The sequence below is a fragment of the Rutidosis leptorrhynchoides genome, chromosome 3 (assembly GCF_046630445.1).
Source record: "Rutidosis leptorrhynchoides isolate AG116_Rl617_1_P2 chromosome 3, CSIRO_AGI_Rlap_v1, whole genome shotgun sequence".
NCBI lineage: Eukaryota > Viridiplantae > Streptophyta > Magnoliopsida > Asterales > Asteraceae > Rutidosis > Rutidosis leptorrhynchoides.
The window spans coordinates 115,941,695-115,950,567 of NC_092335.1; positions in this window are offsets into that span (position 1 = coordinate 115,941,695).

The window sequence follows — 8,873 nt, forward strand, 5'->3', positions numbered from 1 at the left end:
GGAATTATAATGTTTTTAATTCTCCCGTGTCTTTACGTTGCAATACGTATTGATATACACGGTTTGAAATTTCTGGGTGGTTGTTGGGTTTTATATCTTCCTTTATACTTCGATGTCCCTGCTTCTGTCTTCTATAATAATTGTCATCCACAGTTAATACCCTCTCCTATTTGCTGCGATTTATACTCCAATTTCTATTTTTGGAGCTTTATTCTTTCGTTTCCTCTTCCCGTCCTCGAGTCAAGCGAGCAATGGTCCGGAATTCGTAAGTATGAAATTTGGAATGAACATAGCTTATGCTCTCAGAAAGAAATGATAATGGCACGATTTTGATTTGTAAAATTACCAGATTGTCCTGGAAAAGACCGAATCATCAAGAAATATTTTCTTGATATTTTTATAATTTACATAGAATGCAAGAGCCGTGTAACATGGCACATGACGATGGTACTGTGAATCATCACATTCCGTTAGAAACTCAACATGACTTACTGTAATATAATCACGTTGATCAAGTGTCATTATATTATACTAACTCATGCATCAGTTCCCAACATTACTTCAATAACATTCATATTTTAAGCTCGAAAGTTTACAGAATATAGAAACTAACAGTTTCGATATGATGTAACACTGATAGCACGAAGAGATTAATGATTTCAGATAAGAATAGTTATAAAAATATCTCCAGAAATATGGAGGATATTTATAATGAAAGATACGATAATATCTCGAAATATCTAAGATCAGAGGATGATAGAAACTATTATCTGCAAGGGTTTAGAGTAAGGAGCAAGATATTCACTAAAGATTTCAACGGATCCAGAATTACCTGGATTCTTTGAATATAGGGTTTGGTCCTTGTATTTATCCTTGATCTCCTTCGTGGTTAGCTCAATCCGTTTTTCAGTTCCAACTTTTCTGAACTTTTCCAACATTCTATTCTTTATCATCAAACTTCTGATGATTAGGGTCGTTTACAGTTTTTTTTTTTTTTTTTTGCTTCATTCGACTTTTCAAAATTCAGAGTATTGGTTCGCGGACTGGGTGCTTTTCAGAATTTCAGAATGGAAGATCAGTATTCTAAGAGATAAATGTTATACATATAACTGTTGATGTAGATATGCTGTGAGTTTTCAAAGTACTGCTTGCCGATTCTTCTACATTTACTGCTACCATATCTGAATCATTGTTTATCGATCTGAGGTGATTTCAAGAGAATTGTGTTTTTAGATGATTAAACGCTGATGGTAATATGGTGGAATATAAAAGGTTCCCCGGTAACAATAAAAGAACATACATATAAGTCAAGGTGATAATAAGGTTGTTTCGAACGAAAAGTCGAAGTTGATTTGCTGAAGCTGTGACAAAATTTGCTACCTTGAAAAGGGATCGCAAAGTTATTTTTGCTAATAAATGCCAAAGGATCTGACGCGGTTCCGTGTTAAACTTTTACTCAGTTGCCGAGAGTTTCTCAAGTGCATAACTATATGCATCGATCTTTTCTTCCGTAGATGAAGTGCGGTTGGTTCATCCTCTCGATTGAGGTGTTTTCAAGAATCATGAAAGATTTGAATGCAGATTGTAATTGTGATGATACGAACGGGGTTTAAAATGAAATCAAGTGGCAAACTTGAAGAATTGTTTAGTTTCATATGTTATAATCAATATTTTAATTCATTTTAATTGTCCAGTGTTGGTAGTCCACAGTTGATAGTCCACAGTAACAGTTCAGTAATTCATATATAGTTTAATATATAATATTCGAATTAATTACTACGTATCGTGACCCGTATACGTCTCAGACTCGATCACAACTCAAACTATATATATATATATATATATATATATATATATATATATATATATATATATATATATATATATATATATATATATATGGGTCGATATGATATGTCAAAACATTGTATACGTGTCCCGATATTTAAAATGCGTAAATAACAGAATGACGATAATTAAAGTGCGTAAAATAAATAACAGAAATTAAATGACGATAAATAAAATTGCGAGAATGTAAATTGCGAGAATGTAAATTGCGATAATTAAATTGTGATAAATAAAATGTAACCAGTTAGCTAGGATCTTGTTAGCGTGGTTTCTTAACAAAATTTCATATTGTTAATTAGTCTGTTTCTAATCAATTTTTATTGTATCCATTATTTCTTCATTATGCCACTTGTTGGATTCTGATAGGTCAAAATCCAAATTTAAAATTGAATGAAAATGGTTATTCTGCGGTGACGGATACGGATACCGGTGGATGTAAGTAGGATAGTGAATGACTGTTGAATCAGATTCGAAGAACGTACAATGTAACTTATTAATATGAAATTTAAATATTCCTCGAGTATTACCTACCCGTTAAAATATTTTCACCATTAACAGTTTGTACAAGAGAATTTTTAATTACAATCTTTATGAAAACATATATACATATATATATTTTCTTCAGATGTATTCATGGATTTAATGAGTTAATATGATATTAAACTCATTTGCTTTTCGGTTGGAACTAGAATAAATAATCTCTAAAACTTTAGAGATTACATATTCGTCATGTCGAACGAAGATAGATGAGGTAGAACGATACGTAGAACGAAGATCATACTCAAAGTACAGATGATGATATTGAAGCATGGATTATTGATGGTGCTGGTGCTGTTATTGATGGTACTGTTGGTACCGGTGATGTTGCTGAAGCTGGTACATTTTGCACCATATTCTCAGAATTGATTATTCGAGCGCGAAGTTCGTTGACTTATTACTCCAGGATGATTGTCGGTCGGAACGAGCGGATGAATAAGGTTCAGAATTGTGGATATAATATAATCTTGTCGAGTTACCCTGGAAATGAGACTGAAAATGGTGTCTCGAACAGGTTCGCCGGTAACCGCTTCAGGTTCATTGTCAAGAGGTGAATTCGGTTGTAGAAAGGATCGCCTTCTTCGCGTCTCCATTGATTAAGTCGACTACGAACTCATCAGATGAATTGGGGATGGATGATTTGTTGGTTCATTCTGGTGAGACTGCTTTCGGAGCTTAGGTGAAATTCCATATCGGAATAGCTGTCGGAATCCGAGGAATTCGAACTGGTTGAGGGATTCATCTCGTACGGTTAAATGAAGTATTTTCGATAAGAAATAGTTTATAGGATATAGATTAGTACCCTGCAATACATAATTTACATATGCATATATAATACTAAAATCCCATAAATTGCGGAGGAATCTACAGAAAATGTCAGGCAAAGTCTACAGTAACAGATATGGTAAGATATGAATTAGCAGATACGCTAAGATACGAATTTTGTCTATACACTATTCATACAATCATTGCAGTAAGATGTGTCTAGACTAAGAATGATAAGCAGGTAATTTCCTAAGGATGATAAGCAGATGATTTCTGACACGAAATGATAAGCAAAACTTTTGACATGCAGACACGGTCGAAGTCCAGACTCACTAATGCATCCTAACAACTATCAGTTAGACATACTAATGCAAGACCTGGTTCACTAAGACCACCGCTCTGATACCAACTGAAAGGACCCGTCCTAATCCATCTGGACAAAGTCACCAACAACTGGTTCCATTGCGATGATCGACTCCAAATACTGTCTTTAAAATGAGCAAATGCACAGCGGAAATGTTTCTTTCATACCTGAGAATAAACATGCTTTCAAGTGTCAACCAAAAGGTTGGTGAGTTCATAAGTTTATCATAAAACAATAAAATTCATCATTTTGATAGACCACAAGATTTAAATCCGGCATGGTACAAATGGGCCCGAATCCTATACCCACCTGTAATGTACATGCGATATCTTTTAAAAACAGTACACTTTTCTCGTATACGAAATCATCTTTCATAAATCTTAGTAACCGTACACATATCTCGTGCACAAAAATAACATACACATAACCTGTGTATAAAAATCATTCTCCCGATACATAACATTCATATCAATTGGTGGCAATTATCATGTCCACATAATTCAATGGTGGCAATTATCATGTCCACATAATTCAATGGTGGCAATTATCATGTCCACATAATTCAATAATACTCCGCAGAACTTCTGTCTGCATAATAATTCATTCGAGGAAGGTTTTGCTTGTGTCTATCTCGTCAAACATTTATAAAATGCATTTCATGTATTCGCAGTTCAAAATATATTTCAAAAGCATTTAATAAAGCAGTTGTAAAAACAGCGCATGTATTCTCAGTCCCAAAAATGTAAAGAGTAAAGGGATTCAAATGAACTCACCTAATGTATTTTGTAGTAAAAAATACATATGACTATACTGAACAACTGAACAATGCAGGGTTGGCCTCGGATTCACGAACCTATATCATTTGTATATTTATTAACATACGTAATTGTAATCGAACAAATATATGTATCATCATTTGTGAAGTAATTTATATATATATAATAAATTAACAAATTTCATTAAATATAATTATATAGTAATATTAATGTAGTTAGGTTATGTGTATTAAATATATACTTATATATATAAATCTTTATTTTTATGCTTAATACTTTAATTACGTCATTTAAAACTCTTATTTTCATATTTATCATTATTAATGATAATGATATAAATAATATTGATAACCATAAAAAAAATGATAATCTTAGTGATATCAAAAATATTAATTTTAGTAAAGATGATAATAATAATAATAATTCTAATACTTATATATTGATAATAAATTGTATGATTTTAATAATAATAATAATAATAATAATAATAATAATAATAATAATAATAATAATAATAATAATAATAATAATAATAATAACTAATAATAATAATAACTAATAATAATAATGGAAAGAAAAGAATGTATACCCTTAAGAAAATCGTTCTAAAAAGAAATGCCCACGACCGGGCTCGAACCCGTGACCTCTTGGTATCCCATCACTCAGCAAAACCACTTACCTATCTGTTTCTTTCTGTTACAATTCATAAGCTAAATCTGCTTAACCCGTTTTTTTTTCTTTTCTGTTTTCGTTTTCTAAATTTTATCACTCATCTTCGATTATTATTGTGTATCCTTTTGAACCATCTGGCCCAACCTTCCTTCAGCCCAGCAGCAATATTACAAGCCCAACCAAATATAATTATACCCATAACAAACAGCCCGTCTAGTTATGTTTAGGAAAGAAATAAAAGGTGTTGGTGTTTTAGGTTTGTAACAGAAATCATGAGCCGCCAGTTTCCTTTATCAGTATACAATATATTTAATAAATCAAGTGGGTTCTTGTTGAGCTCATTCGTTACCTGTTAAACATAAACAAACACGTACAGCTGCAATCTATGTGTGTTTGGTTCGTAACAGAAAAAAATATAGAAAAGAGGTAGGTGGGGTGTTCGGTTTGTGGTGGATTTAGATGATGACCGATGGTGATCAAGGTCTGAGGGTAATAGTGGACATTGGTTCTTGGTGGTTGTGATGTCGATAACAAAACAGCAGTAGCAGTATAACGGCAGCAATTAACGGAATTTATTTGTATTTTTAATGATGGTGTTATAGTGGTTAGATGGTAATGGTTTTCATGATGGTGATTGTTTTAATTGACAGAATATAGAAGAGAGAATGGTGTGACGGTTCATGAAGGAAACAGAAACAAAAAGTGTGCAGTAGCAGGTGACTATTTAATAGGTTTAAGTGGTGATGTTTGGGTCTGCGTGTTACTCGATCAATACAGAAAAAAAAAAAATAGTAGCAAATCACGCGTTTGATGATGAGGATAATGATAGTTTTGATGGGTTGTAACTTTGTGTGGTTAATTTTAAGTGGCCTGATTATAAGTAAAGAAAGAAGGGCATACACGTGTGTAGTAAGGATTGAGCTGGGTTGCGTTTGAATATGAACCGGAACAGTGACAGCAAAACAGAAACAGTTTTGAATGCTTTGCAGGTTGCAGGAGATGGTTGTTGATGGTGGTTTGCTCAGTCCACAACAGTAACAGAAAACAGAAATTAATAGAAGCAGTAGTAATGCAATGTATCTATCTAAATGTTAATATGTTGAAAGAAACAAGTATAGTAATATTTATGATTAATCACGGGTGATAATTGTACTTTATAAAGGCTGTTTAGAAATTGATGGTTTAATAGCTGGAAAGCAAATATATGTACATATAGATATGTTACCATAATTATGCATATATCATTCATTCATATATATATATATATATATATATATATATATATATATATATATATATATATATATATATATATATATATATATATATATATATATATATATATATATATATATGTATGTATATATATATATGTATATATATGTATATATATATATGTATATATGTATATATATATATATATATATATATATGTACATATATATATATATATGTATATATATATATATATGTATATATATATATATGTATATATATATATGTGTATATATATATGTATATATATATATATATATGTATATATATATATATATATATATGTGTATATATTATATGTTATCAATTTGTAAATCACAGTACATGAATTGATTGGGATCGAATGATATCTGGATGTGGGGACTGGTCAAAGAATCTGATGGTGATATCTATATGCATACATGTAATGTGTGTATATGTACACATATAATTAATAATAATAATTAAAGCGTGTGAATAAAGTGTATCCTTAGCCGTCATCAACTATCTTTATATTTCTACGTTTATTTAAATTCCCATAAGTTTGCATTAAATTTTATTTAATACTAATAATCAATGATCAACGTTTTAATGTCTTTTATTAATTAAATTTGAAACCATCTTATCTATATATAAACACGTTTTAATCAACACGTTTCATTATATCGTAAGTTATTTACATATTTAATTCTAACAAATAAATCATATATTATTTCAAATTATTATATACATATTTAAATATATATATGTATCTATTTACAAATAGTTGTTCGTGAATCTTCGGGAATAGTCGAAGGGTAATTGATTACATGAATATAGATTTCAAAGTTGTCAAGACTCAACATTACAAATTTTGCTTATCGCGCTGGAAACATATAGAGATTAAGGTTTAAATTTGATCGAAAATTTCCGGGTCATTACATGGTTAAGCGGTGGTGAACGCGGTTTTTCATGCATATTTTCAAATGCAGTTTTGTCATGATTATGTTCATGTTAGTTGATGATTTGTCTTCGGGATACATAAGTGCTGATGAGATGTTGAGGCTATGTGTACAACAATGATAAATAAAGAGGAGGAGAATCAAGATTAAAGAAAGATCAGTTTATCAAGAGTTATGAAGATCATACAAGATGGTTAAAGCTTTGAAAACAAAGATTAGATTTATTTTTAGTCTATATTTATATCTTGTAACCGATTGTTTTATCCTAATCAATTAGGGGGAGATTGTTAGGAAAAGATTTCCTATTGTTAGGAAAATATTTCCTATTTATTAGAATTGATTGGATAAAATCGGTAGTTTGTATAAATCCCTTAATTAGTGGGATTTGCATTTATCTAGGGGATTTAGTTTCCTAATTCTTATCCAGACTCTATAAATAAAGAGGTCTTGGGGTGAGGTTAGTTGTCTTTGCCTGCAGCAAGAACCGATCTCATAACTTTGAGATCGTCTATCCTCTGTTTTTCATTGTTTATGTTCTTCATTTATTCAATAAAATGTTAAACTTTGAGAAACTTCTTTTGTTCTTCGTTTCCGCACTAAGCTAATGTTTAATTCTTTTGCTTGATCGACGTTATGGGGTCTATCACATGCTACCACGGATGTAGTAGTAAATGAGATCACTACTGATACGCAGGATTTTTGGTGGCGAATGAACTGTGTCATCGATACAACTGAGAACATCATAGCCGATTAGGCTTTTTACAGTTTTTACAATCATCGATAAAAGAAATTTTTGTATCTGTTTGATTTTTTTTCACAGTTTTACGGCTAGAATTTTCACATTATCACTTGTTTTGCATTATACTCGAAACGAAACAATAGTATGAAGTTTGAACAATTGATCGTAGTAAGTACCAATTTTATTAACACACTTTTAGAAATAAATATACAAATCATACAACTTTTAACCTTAATCAATCGATACATAACGAATTTTACTAACACGCCAACATTCTTCTCAAATTAATACTAATTGTTCATAAAATTTGCCTCCTTAAAAATCTGATTACCATCATCACAACCACCACCATCCTTAATCTCTTAATACTATGATCACGATTTACAAACTTTTTACTAGATTTTGGTAATTTCCCAAGCAAATTAACATTAACATAACTATTAATTCTTCCGTTCAAAACATCTTCCAATAGGTTTTCAGCATCACTTGATCGACACAATTCATCGATAGTGATCATCGGTGTCATAACGAATTCTTCACCCTTTGCCTCTTTTACAGGTTCATGTTCATGCCCATGATGATTACAATCACGTTCATGTTCATGTTCGCGTTCGTGTTCATGTCCGCGTTCACATTCACGTTCATGTTCTTCAGTATCATCAGCGTACAAATGAGGTGGAGGTGGGCCCATCTCCAATCTCTCCCATTCATCAAAATCCATACCCCACTCGTTATAGTCTACTCCCAACATTGCCAAAACTTCAATTGAAATCGACATTTCTTCTTCCATCTTGTATAAACAATATGATATTTCTTGTTCACGTTTAATCAAAGTATATGAAATTTATTGATAGATGTGTTTGTTTCCATATGCATTATGTTCATATATATATAGTCGCCAAACACCAATACTAAAGTGGAAGTTTCAAATAGCACTTTTTAGGGTCGTATTGAAAGGTAAACTTGCCCGTGACCAT